Consider the following 21,619-nt stretch of genomic DNA (forward strand, 5'->3'; position numbering starts at 1 on the left):
CACATTCCATTCCATTCCATTCTAGAATCCATTGTGAGTTCCATTGCTTGTAACATTGCACGTTCCATTCCACGTTCCCTTGCGTTCAATTCCACGTTCCATTCCACATTCCTTTCCATTACATTCAAATTTCCTTTCCACATTCCTTTCAATATTCCATTCCACGTTATATTCTGTTCTATTCCACATTCCATTCCAGATTCCGTTTCATATTCCATGCCATTCCATTCAACATTACATTCTAAGTTCCATTCACCATTCCATACCAAATTCCATTCCATTCCATTCCACATTCCATTCCACATGGAATCCCACTATATTTCACATTCCATTCCACATTCCACTCCACATTCCATTCCATTCCATTTCTCATTCCTTTACATGTTCCATTTCCTTCCATTCCACATTCCATTCCACGATCCATTCCACATTACATTGCACATTCCATTCCATATTCCATTTCACATTCCATTCCATTCCATTCCACATTCCATTCCATTCCATTCCACATTCCATTACACGTTGCTTTCCATTCCATTCTGCGATACGTTCTACATTCCATTCCATATTCCATTTCTCATTCCATTCCATTCCGTTTTACGTTCCTTTCCACATTCCATTCCATTCCATTCCACATTCCATTCCACATTCCGTTCCAATTTCCATTCCATTCCATCCTACCTTCCATTCCACATTCCATTCCATTCCCTTCCACAGGGTATTCCACTTTCCATTCCACGTTCTGTCCCACGATCCATTCCAAGTTCCATTCCACATTCCATTCCATTCCATTCCACATTTAATACCATCCCATTCCGTTCCATTGCACAATCAATGCCATTCCATTCCTCATTCCATTCCACATTCCATTCCACATTCCATTCCGTTCCTTTCCACATTCCATTGCATTCCATTCCACATTACTTTCCACTTTCCATTACCTTACATTCCACATTCCATTCCATTCCATTCCATTCCATGTTCCCTTCCACTTTTGATTGCACATTAGATTCCACATTGCATTCCTTTCCATTCCACATTCCATTCCACTTACCATTTCACATTCGATTCCACATTCCATTCCAATCCATTCCAAATTCCATTTCATTACACTCCACACTCCATTCCACGTTCCATTAAACGTTTCATTCCATGTTCCATTCCACGTGCCATTCCATTCTATTCCACCTTCCATTCCACATTCCTTTTCATTCGATTGCACTTTCTATTGCACTTTCATTTCCACATTCCTTTCCACATTACATTCCTTTCCATTCCACATTCCATTCCATATTCCTTTCCTCATTCCATTCCACTTCCCATTCGGCATTCCATTCCATTCCTTTCCACGTTCCATTCAACCTTCCGTTGCATTCCATTCCATATTCCTTTCCATTCCACTCCACATTGCATTCCACTTTCCATTACATTCCATAACGAATTGCATTCCATTCCATTCCACATTCCATTCCAAATTCATTTCCATTCCATTCCACTGTCCATACCATTCCATTCCACATTCCATTCCCTTCCATTCCATATCACGTTCCATTCCGTTCCACATTCCATTCCATTCCATTCCCTTCCCCGTTCCATTCAATTCCATTCCACGTTTTATTCCAATACATTACACTTTCCATTTCATTCTACATATCATTCCACATTGCATTCCATTCCATTCCACATTCCGTTCGACATTTCATTCTCTTCCATTACACATTCCGTTCCACATTCCATTCTTTTCCAATCCAGATTCCATTCCACATTCCATTCCATTCCATTACACATTCCATAACATTCCATTCTTCATTCTATTCCAATTCACATTCCATTTCATTCCACGTTCCATTTAATTCCACATTCCATTACACGTTCCTTTCCATTCCATTCCACGATACATTCCATATTCCATTCCACATTCCATTTCACACTCCTTTCCATTCCATTTTCCATTCCTTTCAACATTCCATTCCATTCCATTCCACATTCTATTCCATTCCCTTCAATTTTGCATTCCATTCCATGCCACAATCCATTCCATTTCACTTTCCTTTCCATTCTATTCCATTCCACATTCCATTCTATTTCACATTTCATTCCATTCCTTTCCATTTCACATTCTCTTCAATTCAGTTCCATTCCACATTCCTTACCATTCCATTCTACATTCCATTCCATTGCATTCTATTCCATTCCCCATTCCATTCCATTCCATTCCACATTATATTCCAATGCATTCCCCATTCCATTCCATTCAATTCCAATCCAGATTCCATTCCACATTGCATTCCATTCCATTTCACCTTACATTCCATTCCATTCCACTTTCCAATCAATTCAATTCCAATTGCATTCCATGCCATTCCTCATTTCATTCCATTCCATTCCATTCCACGTTCAATTCCATTCCAATCCACATTCCATTGCATTCTATTCCACGTTCCACATTCCATTACATTTTCCATTCCATGTTCCATTCCACGTTCCATTCCATTCCATTCCATGTTCCATTCCACATTGACCTCCACTTTCCATTCCATTCCATTCAACATTTCATTCTATTCCATTACACATTCCTTTCCATTCCATTCAATTCCACATTCCATTCCATTCCATTCCCTTCCACATTCCATTCCACATTCCATTGCATTCCATTCCACGTTACATTCCACACTCAATTCCACATTACATTCCACAATTCATTCCTTTCCATTCCACATTCCATTCCACATTCCATTGCACTTTCCCTTCCACATTTAATTCCATTCCATTCCACATTCCATTCAACATTCCATTCCATTTCATTCCACATTCTATTCCACATTCCTTTCCAGATTCCATTCCATTCCATTCCACATTCCATTACATTGCATTCCACATTCCATTCCATACCATTCCACATTCCATTACATTGCATTCCACATTCCATTCCATACCATTCCACATTCCATTAAATATTCCATTTCACATTCCATTCCATTCCATTGCATTCCACTACACATTCTATTCCATTCCATTCCGTATTCCATTCCACTATCCAAACCACACTCCATTCCATTCCATTCCACATTCCATTCCATTCCATTCCACATTCCATTCCTTTCCACTCCACATTCCATTCAACATTCCACTCCATACAATTCCATTACTCATTCCACTTCACTTTCCATTACATTCCATTTCACATTCATTTCCATTACATTCCACATTACATTTTGCATTCCATTATATTCTATTCCACATTCCATTGGACATTCCATTCCATTCCATTCCGCATTCCATTCCATTACATTCCACGTTCCATTCTAATCAATTCCACGTTCCACATTCCATTCGAATCCATTTCAAATTCCATTCCATTCCATTCTACTTTCCATTCCATTCCGTTTCACATTCCTTTCCATTCCATTCCACATTCTGTTCCATTTCTTTACTCATTCCATTCAATTCCATGCCATTTCATTCCACATTCCATTCCACATTCCATTCCATTCCATTCAACATTCCATTCCACATTCCATTCCATTGCTTTCCACATCACTTTCCGTTCCTTTCCATATTCCATTCCATTCCATTCCACATTCGATTGCATTCCATTACACGTAACATTCCACATTCCATTCCATTCCTTTCCACCTTCCTATCCACTCCATTCCACATTCCTTTCCACTTTACATTCCACAATACATTCCATTCCATTGCACATTCCATTCCACATTCCACTCTATTCCATTCGACTTTCCATTCCATTCCATTCCAGTCCATTTCATTCCGCATTCCATTCCATTGCTTTCCACTTTCCTTTCCATTGCATTCCACATTACATTCCATTCCATTCCACATTCCATTCCAAATTCCATTCCATTCAATTGCATTCCATTCTACAGTGCATTCCATTCCATTCCACATTCCATTCTATTCCAATCCACATTCCATTCCATTGTATTCCACATTCAATTCAATTCCATTCCACTTTCCATTGCACATTCCATTCTATTCTTTTCCGCCTTCCATTCCATTCCATTCCACATTCCAGTCCACATTCCATTCCACATTCCATTTCATTCCATTCCACATTCCATTCCATTCCATTCCACATTCCATTCAATTCCTTTCTACATTCCATTCCATTGCATTCCACATTCCATTCCTTTCCATTCCATTCCACATTCCATTGCATTCCATTCAACATTCCATGACATTCCATTGCATTGCATTCCAAATTCAATTTCATTCCATTCCATTCCCTTCCACATTGCATTCCACATTCCATTCCATTCCATTCCACATTGCTTTCAATTTTATTTCACACTCCATTCAATTCCATTTAAATTCCAATCCATTCCATTCCATTTGTTTCCACACTCCATTCCATATTCTATTACATTCCATTCCACATTCTATTCCACATTCCATTCCATTCCATTCCACATTCCATTCCATTCCTTTCCACATTCCACTGCATTCCAATCCACATTCTATTTCATTCCATTCCACATTCCACTGCATTCCAATCCACATTCCATTTCAATCCATTCCACATTCCATTCCAGTCCATTCGACATTCAATTCCATTCCTTTCCACATTGCATTCCTTTCCATTCCATTCCACATTCCATTCCACATTCCATTCCATTCCATTCCAGATTCCATTGCATTCCATTCCATATTGTATTCCCGACCATTCTGTTGCACATTCCATTCCACATTCCATTCCATTACATTGCACATTCCATTGCACATTCTATTCCATTGCTTTCCACATTCCATTCCATTCCAAATTCCTATCCATTCCATTTCACTTTCCATTCTATTCCATTCCACATTCCATTCCATTCAATTCCACATTGCATTGCATTCCATTCCATTCTGCATTCCATTCCTTTACATTCCATTCCACATTCCTTTGCATTCCATTCTACATTGCATTCTATTCCATTCCATTCCACATTCCTTTCCATTCCATTCAACATTCCATTCCATTACATTCTTTTCCACATTCCTTTCCGTTCCATTATGCATTCCATTCCATTCCATTCTATTCCATTCCACATTGGATTACATTCCATTCCATTCCGACTTCCATTCCATTCCATTCCATTCCTTTCCATTGCACATTCCATTCCATTGCACTTTCCATTCCACATTCCAACACGTTCAATTCCACATTCCATTCCATTCCATTCCAACTTCCATTCCATACCACTTTCCATTCCATTCCACATTCCTTTCCATTCCTTTCCATTTAAATCCATATTCAATTCCACTTTCCATTCCATTCCACATACAATTCCACTCAATTTCACTTTCCATTCCATTCCATTCCTTTCCATATTCCATTCCATTCCATATTCTGTTATATTCCTTTCCACATTACATTCCATTCCAGTCCACTTTCCGTTCAATTCCATTACACTTTCCTTTCCATTCCACATTCCAATTCATTCCATTGCACATTCCCTTCCATTCCGTTTCACATTACATTCCATTCCGTTCCACTTTCCATTGCATTCTATTCCATTGCATATTCCATTCCATTCCTTTCAACATTCCATTCTTTATTCCATGCCATTCAGTTATATTCCAATGCACATTCTTTCCATTCCATTCCACATTTCTTTCCATTCCATTCCACTTTCGTATCCACAATCCATTCCATTCCATTCAATTTCATTCCACTTTCCTTAAAATTCCATTCCACATTCCATTCCATTCCATTACTTTCCATTCCACTCCATTCCTTTCCATTCCACATGCCTTTCCATTCCATTCCACATTCGTTTCAATTCCTTTCCACTTTGCATTCCATTCCATTCCACATTCCATTCCACATTCCATTCCACTCAATTTCATTCCACATTCTTTCCATTCCCTTCAACATTCCATTCCTTTCCGTTCCACACTCCATTTCATTCCATTCCACTTTCAATTCCATTCCATTCCAAATTCCATTCCATTCCATTCCACATTCCATTCCAATTTCCATTCCACATTTTAGCCCATTCCATTCCAAATTCAACTCCATCTTTCATTCCACATTCCATACCACATTACATTGCATTTCACATTGCATTCCACATTTCATTCCACATTGTATTTCACATTTCATTCCATTCCAATCCACATTACATTCCACATTCCATAACATTCCATTCCACATTCCATTGCACTCCATTCCACATTCTATTCCATTCCGCATTCCATTCCACATTCCAATCCATTCCATTCCATGTTCCATTCTACATTTCATTGCATTCCCCTCCACATTGCTTTCCACATTTCATTCCATTCCATTCCACATACCATTCCAATTTCCATTCCTTTTGATTCCACGTTCCAGTCCATTCCATTCCATTCCTCATTCCATTCCATTCCATTCCACGTTCCATTGCATTCCGTTCCACATTTCATTCCATATTCCATTCCATTCCATTCCATTCCACGTTCCATTGCATTCTGTTCCACATTCCATTCCATATTCCATTCCATTCCATTCCACATTCCACTCCATTCAATTCTATTCCATTCCACCTTCGATTCCATTCCATTCCATTCCACGTTACATTCCAGTCCACTCCACATTGCTTTACATTCCACTTTCGATTCCACATTCCATTCCATTATATTCCACATTCCATTCCACATTGCATTCCATTACATTCCATGTTCCATTCCACCTTCCGTTCCATTCCATTCCACATTGTATTCCATGCCATTGCATGCCATTCCATTCCTTATTCTATTCCTTTCCATTGAATTCCATATTCCATTCCATTCCATACGACATTTCATTCAATTCCATTCCACATTCCATTCCACATTTCATTCCACATTCCATACCAGACTTCATTGCATTTCACATTACATTCCACATTTCATTCCACATTCCATTTCACATTTCATTCCATTCCATTCCACATTCCATTCCACATTCCATCTCATTCCATTCCACTTTCCATTCCACTCCATTCCACATTGCATTCCATTTCGCATTCCGTTCCACATTTGAATCCATTCCATTCCACGTTCCATTCCACATTCCATTCCATTCCACTCCACATTATTTTCCACATTTCAATCCTTTCCATTCCACATTCCATTCCATTTTCCATTCCATTCCATTCCACATTCCATTCCATTCAATTCCATTCCACATTCCATTCCATTCCAATTCACATTCCATTCCACATTCCATTCCATTCCACTCCAGACTGCATTCCATTAAGCATTCGATTCCACATTCCTTTACATTCCATTCCACATTCCATTCCATGCCATTGCATTCCATTCCATTACAAATTCCATTCCTTTCTATTGAATCCCACTTTCCATTCCATTCCATATCACATTCCATTCCATTCCATTCCATTCCACTTTCCATTCCACTTTCCAATGCTTTCCATTCCACATTCAATTCCATTCCATTGGATTCCACATTCCATTCCATTCCACATTCCATTCCATTGCATTCCACTTTGCTTTCTATTCCACGTTGCATTCCACTTTCCAGTCCACATTCCATTACATTCCATTCCACAATCAGTTCTACATTCCATTCCACTTTCCAGTCCACAATCCATTTCACATTCCATTCCATTCCATTACATTCCACTGCACATTCCATTCCATTCCACATTCCATTCCATTCCATTATCATTCCTTTCCATTCCATTTCACATTCCATTCCACATTGTATTCCACATTCCATGCCTTTCCTTTCCACATTTCTTTTCACATTCCATTCCATTCCATTCTTCATCCCATTCCATATTAAATTCCATTCCATTCCACATTGCATTGCATTCAATTCCACATTACATTGAATTCCTTTCCATTGAATTCCACATTCCATTCCATTCCATTCAACATTCCATTCTCTACCACTCCACGTTCCATTCCATTCCATTCTAGGTGCCATTCCACGCTCCATTCCACGTACGATTCAACGTTCCTTTCCACCTTCCATTACCTTCCATTCCACATTCCATTCCACATTTTATTCCATTCCATTACATTCCACATTATATTCCACATTGCACTACACATTCCATTCCACATTCCATTGCATTCAATTCCAATCCACTTTCCATTAAATTCAATTCCGTTCCATTCCATTCCACAATCCATTCCATTCTACTCCATTCCATATTCCATTCCATTCCATTCTACATTCTATTCCATTTCATTCCTTTCCATTCCATTCCACGTTCCCTTCCATTCCTTTCCACATTCCAAAGTATTCCATTCCACATTCCATTCGTTTGCATTCCACTATCCATTCAACTTTCCATTCCATTCCACAATCCATTCCACATTCCATTCCACGTTCCATTGCATTCCATTTCTCCTTCCATACCACATTCCATTCTATTCCATTCCACATTCCATTCCACATTCCATTCCACATTTTATTCCATTCCATTCCATTCCACACTCCACATTCCATTCCACATTGCATCCCATTCTAATCCACATTCCATTCCTTTCCATTCCATTGAATTCCATATTCCATTCCGCATTCCATTTCATTCCATTCCACATTCCACTCCACATTTCAATATATTCTGTTACACATTCCATTCCACATTCCATTCCATTCCATTCCACATTACATTCCAGATTCCATAACACATACCATTCCACATTCCTTTCCATTTCACCTTCCAATCCTTTCCATTGCACATTCCATTCCATTCCATTACACATTCCATTCCATTCCATATTCCATTCCGCATTCCATTCTATTCCATTTCACATTCCATTCTATTCAATTCCGTTCAACATTCCATTCCATTCCACATTCCATTCCATTCAATTCCATTCCATTCCATTCCAGAGTCCAATCCATTCCATTCCATTCCATATTCCATTCCATTCCGTTCCATATTCCATTCCATTCCACATTCTATTCCATTCCATTCCACATTACATTCCACATTCCACTCCATTCCATTTAACATTCCATTCCTTTCCATTCCACATTCCATTCCCTTCCATTACACATTCCATTCCATTCCAAATTCCTTTCCACATTCCATTCAATTCCTTTCTACATTTCATTCCATTCCACATTTCATTGTATTCAATTCCATTCCATTCCATTCCACATTCCGTTCCATTCCATTCTATTCCATATTCCATTCCATTCCATTCCACATCCCTTTCTTTTCCAGATTCCATTACATTCCAATCCACATTCCATTCCATTCCATTCTATTCCATGCACTTTCCGTTTTACTGCATTCCACTTTCCAATCCATTCCATTCCACATTCCATTCCACATTCCATTACATTCAATTTCATTCCTCATTCCTTTCCATTCCATTCCACATAACATTCCGTTTCATTTCACACCCCATTTCATTCCATTCCACTTTCCATTCCATTCCATTACACATTCCATTCCTTTCCATTCCACATTGCATTCCACATTCCAATCCACTTTCCAGCCCTTTCCATTACACATTGCATTCCACAATTCATTCCACATTCCATTACTCTTTTCATTGCATTTCACTTTGCATTCCACATTTCATTCCACATTCCATTTCACATTTCATTCCATTTCGTTCCACATTACATTCCACATTCCATCCCATTCCATTCCACATTTCATTCCATTCTATTCCACACTCCATTCCATTATATGGCACATGCCTTTCCATTCCATTCCACGTTCCATTCCATTCCATTCCACATTCCATTCCATTCCATTCCACATTCCATTACACATTCCATTCCTTTCCATTACACATTGCATTCCATTCCATTACAATCCGCATTGCATTCCACTTTCCATTCCACTTTCTATTTTACGCTCCATACCACTTTCTATTCCACGTTCCATGCCACATTCCATCCTTGTTCCATTCCATTCCACTCCATTTTCCATTGCACATTCCATTCCACATTCCATTCCATTTCTTTCCAATCCATTCCACATTCCATTCCGTTCCATTCCACATTCCATTCCGCTTTCCATTCCGCATTACATTCCAAGTTCTATTGTACGCACCATACCACGTTTCTTTCCACCTTCCATGCCACGTTCCATTCCAAGCTCCATTCAATTCCATTCCACATTCCATTCCACATTTCATAACGTTCATTTCAAATCCGTTACACATTCCATTACATTCCATTCCACATTTCTTTCCAAATTCCATTCCTCATTCCATTCCACAATCAATTCCATTCCATTCCACATTCCATTCTATTGCATTCTGCATTCCAAACAATTCCATTCCATTGCATTCCATATTCCGTTCCATTTCATTCCACATTCCATTACACATTAAATTCCACTCTCCAATCCTCATTCCATTCCACATTCCATTCCCTACCATTCCACATTCCATTCCATTACATTCCATTCCACCTTCCATTCCAACTTCCGTTACATTCCATTGCACATTTTTTCCATTCCATTCCACATTCCATTCCATTACATTCCTCATTCCATTCCACATTGCATTCCATTCCATTCAATTTCATTCCACATTCCTTTAAATTCCATTCCACATTCCATTCCATTCCATTCCATTCCACATTCCATTCCATTCCATTCCACATTCCTTACCATTACATTCCACGTTGCATTCCACATTCGATTCCACATTCCAATCCATTCCATTCCCTGTTCCATTCCACTTTAAATTCCGTTCTGTTCCATGCCATTCCACTTTCCATTTCATTCCATTCCGCAGTGAATTTCACATTCCATTTCACATTCCATTTCCCATTCCTTTCCACATTCCATTTGACATTCGATTCCATTAAATTCCATTCCAGATTCCAATCCCCTTTCCAATCCATTCCATTCCACATTCCACACCACATTCCATTCCATTCCACGTTCCTTTCTAAGTTCCATTACAAGTTGCATTCCTTTCCATTCTACGTTGAATTCCATTCCATTCCCCGTTGTGTTTCATTTAATTCTACAATGAATTCCACATTGCGTTTCCCATTCCTTTCCAAATTCCATGTCATATTCTATTTCATATTCCATACTATTACATTCCATATCAATCCACATTCAATTCCATTCCAATCCGCATTCCATTACTTTCAATTCCACGTTACATTCCATCCCACATTCCACTCCTTTCCATTCCACATTCCATTCCATTACATTCCACATTACTTTCAACATTCCAATACACATTCCATTCCACGTTCCATTCCATTCCATTTCACATTCCGCTCCATTCCATTCCACATTCCATTCTATTCAATTCCACATTCTGTTCCATACCATTCCACCTTCCATTCCATTCCATTCCATTCCAATCCATTCCTCGTTCCATTCCATGATCCATTCCACTTTCCTTTCCTTTTCTTTCCAAGTTCCATTGCACGTTCCATTCCACGATAGTTTCCATTGAATTCCCCAATCCATTCCATTCCATTCCACAGTCAATTCCAATTCGTGCCACATTCCATTCCATTTCATTCCATATTCCATTCCATTCCACTTCACATTACACTTCATTCCGTTCCACATTCCGTTCCACATTTCATTCCATTCCACATTCCATTCCACATTCCTTTCTATTCCATTCCACATTCCATTCCATTCCATTACATGATTCGTTCCATTCCACTTTCCATTCCACATTACATTCCACATTCCATTCCGTTCCATTCCTCATTCCATTCCACATTCCATTCCATTCCATTCCACATTCCATTCCATTCCATTCCATTTTCCATTTCATTCCATTGCAACATTCCTTTCAATTCCATTTCATTCCATTGCATTCTATTCCAAATTCCATTCCATTAAATTCCATTCCATTCTATTCTACATTCCATTCCATTCCAAATTCCAGCCCATTACATTCCACTTTGCATTCCACATTCCATTGTACATTCCATTCCATTCCATTCCATTGCCTTCCACATTCCGTTCCATTGCATTCCACTTTCCATTCCATTCCATTCCAGATTGAATTGCATTCCATTACATTCCACATTCCATTTCATTCCGTTCCACCTTCCACTGCATTCTATTCCACATTGCATTCCATTCCATTCCATTACATGGCACACTCCAATCCATTCCATTCCATTGCATATTTCATTCCACATTCCATTCCATTGCATTTCCATTCCATTCCATTCCATTCCACATTCCATTCCATTACATTCCACATGTCATTCCCTTCCATTCCACATTCAATTCCATTCCATTCCACATTCCATTCCATTCCATTCCATTCCATATTCTATTCCATTCCATTCCATATTCCATTCCATTCCATCCCATTCCATTCCACATTCCATTCCATTCCATTCCACATTCTATTCTTTTCCATTCCACGTTCCATTCCCTTCCGTTCCACATTCCATTACACTCCAATCCATTCCATTGCACATTCCATTCCATTGCACATTCCATTCCACATTCCATTATATTCAATTCCACATTGCATTCCATTCTATTCCACATTCCATTCCATTCCAGTTTCGATTCCATTCCAGTTTCGATTCCATTCCATTCCACATTGCATTCCATTCCATTCCATTCAACATTCCATTCCACTCCAATCCATTCCAATGCACTTCCATTCCATTACACATCCCATTCCACATTCTATTACATTGAATTCCACATTCCATTCCATTCCATTCCGCATTCCATTCCATTCCACTCCATTCCGCATTCCATTCCATTCCACTTTTCATTCCATTACACATTACAGTCCATTCCTTTCCATTCATATCCAAATTGCCTTCCACATTCTAAATATTCCTTTCCACATTCTATTCCATTCCATTCCAACTTCCACTCAATTGCATTCATATAAATATTCCATTCCATTCCTCTCCACATTCCATTCCTTTCCATTCCACATTATATTCCATTCTATTCCACATTCCGTTCCATTCCTTAACATTCCATTCCACATTTCATTGCATTCGATTCCACATTCCATTTACATTCCATTCCACATTCCATTGCATTCGATTCCACCGTCCTTTATTTCCATTCCACATTCCATTCCATTGCTTTCCACATTCCATTGTAATCCATTCCACTTTTCATTGCATTCCATTCCATTCCTCATTCCATTGCATTCCATTCCATTCCATTTGCCATAGTAAATTCCATTCCCTTCCATTCCACGTTCCATTCCACTCCATTCTACACCCTATTCCACATTGCGTTCCAAATTCCATTGCACATTCCATTCCACATTCCATTCCAAATTCCATTCCATATTCCATTCCACATTTCATTGCATTCCATTCCATTCCACTCCACATTTCATTCCACATTCCAATGCACATTACATTCCACGTTACATTCCACGTTCCATTCCACATTCCATTCCAGTTTCCATTCCAAATTACATTCCATTCCATTCTACGTTCCATTCCACGTTCCTTTTAACACTCCATTCCACATTCCGTTCCGCATTCCATTCCGTTCCGTTCCACATTCCATTACATTCCATTCAATAGCATTCCACTTTCCATTCCGTTCCATTCCAAATTCCATTCCATTCCATTCCACATTCCATTCCATTCCCTACCATATTCCATTGTATTCCATTCCATTCCACATTCCATTCCATTCCATTCCACATTGCATTCCATTCCATTCCACATTGCATTCCATTCCATTCCACGTTCCATTTTATTCCACATGCCATTCCATTCCATCCCATTCCTTTCCCCACTCCATTCCAATTTCCATTGCCTTCCACACCACATTCCTTTCCTTTCCATTCCATTCAATTCCACGTTCCATTCCACGTTCCATTCCATGCTCCTTTCAATTCCATTCAGCTTTCCATTCCCTTTGCCATTCCACGTTCCATTCCGCGATTTTTTCCATTGAATTCTACTTTCCATTCCATTCCATTGCACATTCCATTCCATTCGATTCCATTCCATTCTTTATTCCATTCCATCTCATTCCATTCCACATTCCATTCTGTTCCATTCCTTTCCACAATCCGTTCCTTTCCATTCCACTTTGCATTCCATTCCATTCCATTCCATATTCCATTCCATTCCATTCTACATTCAATTCCATTCCATTCCACATTTCATTCCTTTCCGTTTGACATTCCATTACATATTCCTTTCCATTCTATTCCACAGTCCATTCCATTGCATTCAATTCCAATTCACATTCCATTCCTTTCCATTCCATTTAATTCCACATTCCATTCCATTGCATTCCACATTGCTTTCCATATTCCACTCCATTCCACTCCACATTCCATTCCATTCCATTTCACATTCCTTTACACGTTCCAAACAATTCCATTCCACATTCAATTCCATTTCCTGTTGCATTCCATTTCACCTTCCATTCCAAGTTCCATTCAATGTTCCTTTACGCGTTCCATTCCACATTCCATTCCATTCAATTTCACGTTACATATCACTCCATTCCATTACATTCCACTATCAATTCCATTCCATTCCACATTCCATTCCACATTCCATTCTACATTCCATTCCGTTCCATTCTTCGTTACATTTCACTCTCCATTCCACATTCCATTCCACACTTTATTCCAGATTCTATTCCACACTGCATTCCACATTACATTCCTTACTCCATTCCAGATTCCATTCCACATTCTATTCCTTTCCATTCCACTTTCTATTCCACACTCCATTCCACATTCCATTCCACCTTCCATTCCATTCTATTCCGCATTCCATTCCATTCCATTCCGCATTCCATTGAATTCTTTGCTTTCCAATCCATTCCAGATTGTATTGCATTCCATTCCACTTTATTTTCCATTCCATTCCAAATTCCGTTGCATTTCATTCCATCCCGTTTCACATTCCACTCCACATTCCATTTCAATCCACACCACAATCTATTCCACATTCCATTCCATTCCATTCCAACCCATTCCACAATCCATTCCACATTCCATTCCATTCCATTCCACATTCCTTCCAGTCCATTCCACATTTCATTCCATTCCATTGCAACTCATTCCACAGTCCTTTAGACCGTCCATTCCATTCCATTCCAAATTCCATTGCTTTCCATTCCAGATTCATTTCGATTCCAATCCTCATTCCATTTCCTTCCATTCCGCATTCCATTGCATTCCATTCCATTCCATTCCATTCCATTCCATTCAATACAAATTCCATTCCATTCCATTCCATTCCATTCCACATTCTATTCCTTTCCATTCCACATTCCATTCCTTTCCATTCCGATTTCCATTCCTTTCCATTCCTCAATCGATTACATTCCATTCTGCACTCCATTCCATTCCATTCTGCACTCCATTCCATTCCATTCCATTCCACATTGCATTCCATTGCCTCCCTTTCCACATTCCATTCCATTCCATTCCATATTCCATTCCATTCCGTTTCACGTGGCTTTCCAAATTCCATTCCGGTCCATTCCACAATCCATTCCACATTCCTTTCAATTCCATTCCACATTCCATTCCATTCCATTCCACTTTCCATTCCATTCCATTCCACTTTCCATTCCATTCCATTATCCATTTCGTTCCATTGCACATTCAATTCCATTCCACTCCTTTCCATTCTATTCCATTCCACATTCCATTCCATTTCATTCCATTCCATTCTATTCCACATTCCGTTACATTCCTTTCCAAATTCCATCCCTTTCCATTCCACTTTCCTTTCCATTGCATTCCACATTCCATTTCATTTCACTCCACTTTGAATTCCGTTCCATTAATTTCCAAATTCCATTCCTTTCCAAATTCCATTCCATTCCATTCCACATTCCACTGCATTCCATTCCACATTGAATTCCATTCAATTCCATTCCTTTGCATATTGCATTCCATTGCATTCCTTTGCACATTGTATTCCCCATTCCATTCCATTGCATTCCCCATTCCATTCCCTTCCATCCCACATTCCATTCCCTTCCATTTCACATGTCATTCCCTTCCATTCCACATTCAATTCCATTCCATTCCACATTCCATTCCATTCCATTCCTTTCCATTCCATTCCATTCCATTCCATATTCTATTCCATTACATTCCATATTCCATTCCATTCCATTCCTTTCCATTCCACATTCCATTCCACTCCATTCCATTCCATTCCACATTGCATTACATTCCATTCAACTTTACATCCCGTTCCACCTTCCATTCCGTTCCATTCAATTCCACTCCAAATTCCATACCAACTTCCTTTCCATTCCACACCACATTCCTTTCCATTCAATTCCATTCCTTTCCATTCCATTCCACTTTCGATTCCACTTTCCATTCCAAATTCCATTCGATTCCATTCCACGTTCCATTCCACGTTCTATTCCACGATTCTTTAAATTGAATTCCACGTTGCATTCAATTCCATTCCACTTTGGTTTCCATTCCTTTCCAGATTCCATTCCATTCCCTTCCATTCCACCTTCCATTCCATTCCATTCCATTCCACATTCCATTCCACTCCATTCCATTACACTTTCCATTCCATTCCTTTCCACATTCAATTCCATTCCATTCCACATTTCATTCCATTGCATTCTACATTCCATTCGATTCCATTCCACATTGCATTCTACATTCCATTCCATATTCCACACGCTTTCATTTCACATTACTTTCCATTCATTTCCATATTCCATTCCATTCCACAATGTATTCCATTCCATTCCACATTCCTTTCCATATTCCATTCCCTTCCATTCCACATTACATTCCATTGCATTCCATAACATTTCACATTCCATTCCTCATTCCATTCCATTCCATTCCAAATTCCATTACATTCCAGTCCACATACCATAACACATTCCATTCCATTCCATTTAAAAATTGCATTCCTTTCCATTCCACATTCCATTCCCCATTCCATTCCATTCCACATTCCATTCCACATTCCATTCCGCATTCCTTCCAATTGAATAACACATTCCATTCCACATTCCACTCAATTCCATTCCATATTCCATTGCACAATCCATTTCATTCCATTCCACATTGCATTCCATTCCATTCCATTCCTCTTTCCATTCCATTCCATATTCGATTCCTCATTCCATTCAATTCCATTCCACATTCCATTGCACATTCCATTTCATTACATTCCACATTCCATTCCTTTCCAATCCACATTCCATTCCATTCCATTCCACGTTCCATTCCTTTCCATTACACGTTCCATTCCATTCCATGCCACCATCCATTCCGTTCCATGTTCCATTCCTTTCCATTCCTCTATCTGTTCCATTCCATTCCATGTTCCATTACGTTCCATTCCACCTTCCATCCCATTCCATTCCTCTATCCATTCCATTCCATTCCACATTCCATTCCATTCCATTACACATTCCATTACACATTCCATTGCACATTGATGTCCACATTCCATTCTATTCCATTCCATTCCACATTCCACTCCACTTGATTCCACTATGCCTTCCATTCCATTCCTAATTCCATTGCACATTCCATTTCATTACTTTCCACATTCCATTCCTTTCCAATCCACATTCCATTCCATTCCATTCCATTCCACGTTCCATTCCTTTCCATTACACGTTCCATTCCATTCCATGCCACCATCCATTCCATTCCACGTTCCATTCCTTTCCATTCTGCTATCTGTTCCATTTCATTCCATGTTCCATTGCGTTCCATTTCACCTTCCATTCCATTCCATTCTGCTATCCATTCCATTCCATTCCACATTCCATTCCATTCCACATTCCACTCCACTCGATTCCACTATGCCTTCCATTCCATTCCTCATTTCATTCCATTCCGTTCCATATTGCATTCCATTCCTTTCCACTTTCCATTACACATTCCACTCCACATTCATTTCCATTGCACTTTCCCTTCTTTTCCATTCCACCATTTCACATTACATTCCATTCCATTCCACATTCCATTCCACATTCCGTTCCACATTCCTTTCCTTTCCTTTCCAAGTTCCATTCCATTCCATTCTACCTTCCATTCCACGTTCCATTCCATTCCATTCCATGTTCCATTCCACATTCAATTCCATTGTATTCCACATTCCATTCCATATTCCATTCCATTTGTTTCCACATTCTATTCCATTCCATTCATCTTTCCTTTCCACATTACATTCTATTCCATTCCACATTCCTTTGCATTGCACTTTACATTCCATTCCATTCCTCCATTTCACACACCATTCCATTCCATTCCACATTTCATTCCCTTCTATTCCTCATTCCATTCCATATTCCATTCCATTCCATTCCATTCCATTCCATTCCATTCCATTCCATTCCATTCCATTCCACTTTCAATTCTGTTTCATTCCACGTTCCATTCCACTCCCTTCCCTTCAATTCCACATTGCATTCCATTCCATTCCACATACCATTCCTTTCCATTCAACGTTCCGTTCCACATTCCTTTCCATTCTATTCCATTCAACATTCCATTCCATTGCATTCCATTCCACATTCCATTAAATTCCAGTCCATTCCACATTCCATTCCACTTTCCATTCCATTCCATTCCACTTTCCATTTCACATTCCATTGCACATTCCTTTCCACATTGAATTCCATTCCAATAGACATTCCATTCCATTCCATTCCAGATTCCATTCCATTCTTCTTCACATTCCATTCCACATTGCATTCTGCATTCCATTCCACTTTCCATTCCACGTTTCTTTACACGTTCAATTTCACATTCCATTCCACGTTCCGTTAAACGTTCCATTCCACGAAGTTCTATTCCATTCCATTCCACATTCCATTCCTTTCCATTCCACTTTCCATTCATTACATTTCACATTCCATTCCACAATCCATTCCACATTGCATTCCATTCCATTCCACATTCCATTCCATTCCACTCCATTGAATTGCATTCCATACCTTTCCATTCTATTCGACTTTCCATTCCATTCCATTCCACGTTCCATTCCACAATACATTCCACATTCCATTCCACCTTCCATTCCATTCCACGATTCATTCCACATTCCATTCCACGTTCAATTCCACATTCCATTACAAGTTCCAATCCACCTTCCTTTCCATTCCATTCCACCTTCCATTCTACATTCCATTTCACCTTCTATTCCACGTTCCATTCCACATTCCATTCCCTTCCATTCCACGTTCCATTCGACCATCCATTCCATTCCATTCCACTTTCCATTGCACATTCCATTCCACATTCAATTCTGTGCCATTCCACATTCCATTCCACATTCCACTCCACATTCCATTCTACATTCCATTCCATTCCATTCCACATTCCATTCCATTCCATTCCACATTCCTTTCCATTCCATTACACATTCCATTTCACATTGCATTCCTTTCCAGTCCACATCCCATTCCACATTCCATTTCATTAATTTCCACTTTCCATTCCATTCCATTACACATTCCATTGCAGATTTCATTCCACATTCCATTCCATTCCACTCCACGTTATATTACACATTCCATTCCACATTGCATTCCATGCTACAACCCACATTCCATTCCATGTTCAATTCCACATTCCATTCCATGTTCCATTCCACCTTCCATTCCGTGTTCCATTCCACTATCAATTCCATTCCATTCCACGTTTCATTCCACGTTCCATTCCACGTTCCATTCCATTCTATTCCACATTCCGTTCCTCATTCCACTGCACATTCCATTCCACATTCCATTCTGTTCCATTCCACATTCCATTCCTCATTACATTTCTCATTCCATTCCCTGTTCCATTCCACGTTCCATTCCAAGTTCCATTCCATTCAATTCCACGTTCCATTCCATTCAATTCCACGTTCTATTCTACAATCCATTCCATTCCGTTCCTCTTTCCTTTTCACATTCCATTCCACAATCCATCCTATTATGCATTCTGTTCCATTCCACATTCCATTCCTCATTCCATTCCACATTCCTTTCCATTCCATATATTCCATTCTGCATCCCATTCCACTTTCCATTCCATTTTATTCCACGTTCCAGTGCACATTCCATTGCCCGTTCCATTCCACCTTCCATTGCACGTTCCATTCCACGTAGAATTTCATTCATTTCTATGTTCCATTCCACGTTCCCTTCCAATCAATTCTACGTTCCATTCCATTGCATTCCATATTTCATTCCGCATTCCATTTCATTGCTTTCCGCATTCCATTCCACATTCCATTCCATTCCATTCCACATTCCATTACACATTCCATTCCAATACCGTTCACATAACCTTCCACATTCCCTTCCACATTCCATTGCATTCCATTCCACATTCCATTACAAGTTCCATTCCATTCCATTCGACGTTCCATTCCAAGTTCCATTCCACATTCCATTCCATTTCCTTCCATTCCATTCCACATTTCATCACACATTCCATTCCGCATTCTATTGCATTCCATTCCTGACCATTCCACATACTATTCCACATTCCTTTCCTTTCCATTCCACATTCCATTCCTTTCCATTCCTCGTTCCATTCCATGTTCCATTCCTCATTGTCTTAGTTTCCATTGCACATTCCATAGCATTCCATTTCGTTCCATTCCGCATTCCATTCCTTTCCATTCCGTATTCTATTCCAGATTCCATTCCATTCCATTCCACATGCAATTCCACATTCCATTCCATTCCATTCCACATTCCATTCCATTCTACTTTCCATTCCATTGCATTCCATATTCCATTCCTCATTCCATTCCATTCCATTCCACATTCAAATCCACATTCCTTTCCATTCCAAATACCATTCCCTTAAATTGCACATTCCATTCATTTCCATTCCACATCCTATTCCACATTGCATTCCACGTTCCTTTCCACATTCCATTCCACTTTCCATTCCACTTTCCATTCCATTGGATTCCAACATCCATTCTACATTCCATTCCAAATTCCATTCCATATTCCTTACCAATGCATTCCATTGCATTCCACATTCCATTGCATTCGATTCCACATTCTACTCCACATTCCACTCCATTCCATTCCACATTCCATGACACATTCCATTCCATTCCATTCCACTTTCCATTCCACGATCCTTTCCACATTCCACTGCTATTTGCATTCCATTCCATTCCATGTTTCATTCCACGTTCCATTCCATTCCATTCCACGTTCCATTCCACATTCCTTTGCCCATTCCATTCCACTTTCCATTCCAAGTTACAGTCCACGTTTCATTGCAAGTTCCTTTCGACTTTCCATTCCATTCCATTCCGCGTTCCATTACACATTACTTTCCATTCCATTACACTTTCCATTCCACATTCCAATCCACATTCCATTACACATTCCATTACGTTTCATTCCACATTCCATTCCACATTCCATTTCACATTCCATTCCACATTCCATTCCATTCCATTCCATTGCATTCCATTCCACGTTCCAATCCGCATTCCATTCCATTCCATTCCATTTCACGTTCAATTCCACATTCCATTCCACATTCCATTCCTTTCCATTCCACGTTCCATTCCACACTCAATTCCACATTCCATTCTGCATTCCATTTCATTGCATTCTACATTCTATTTCTCATTCCATTCCATTCCATTCCACTTTCAATTCCACGTTCCTTTCCAATCCATTCCACATTCCATTGCATTCCATTGCACATTCCATTCATTTCCACTATACATTCC

This window comes from Pongo pygmaeus, chromosome 22, assembly GCF_028885625.2.
Source record: "Pongo pygmaeus isolate AG05252 chromosome 22, NHGRI_mPonPyg2-v2.0_pri, whole genome shotgun sequence".
NCBI classification, from domain to species: domain Eukaryota; kingdom Metazoa; phylum Chordata; class Mammalia; order Primates; family Hominidae; genus Pongo; species Pongo pygmaeus.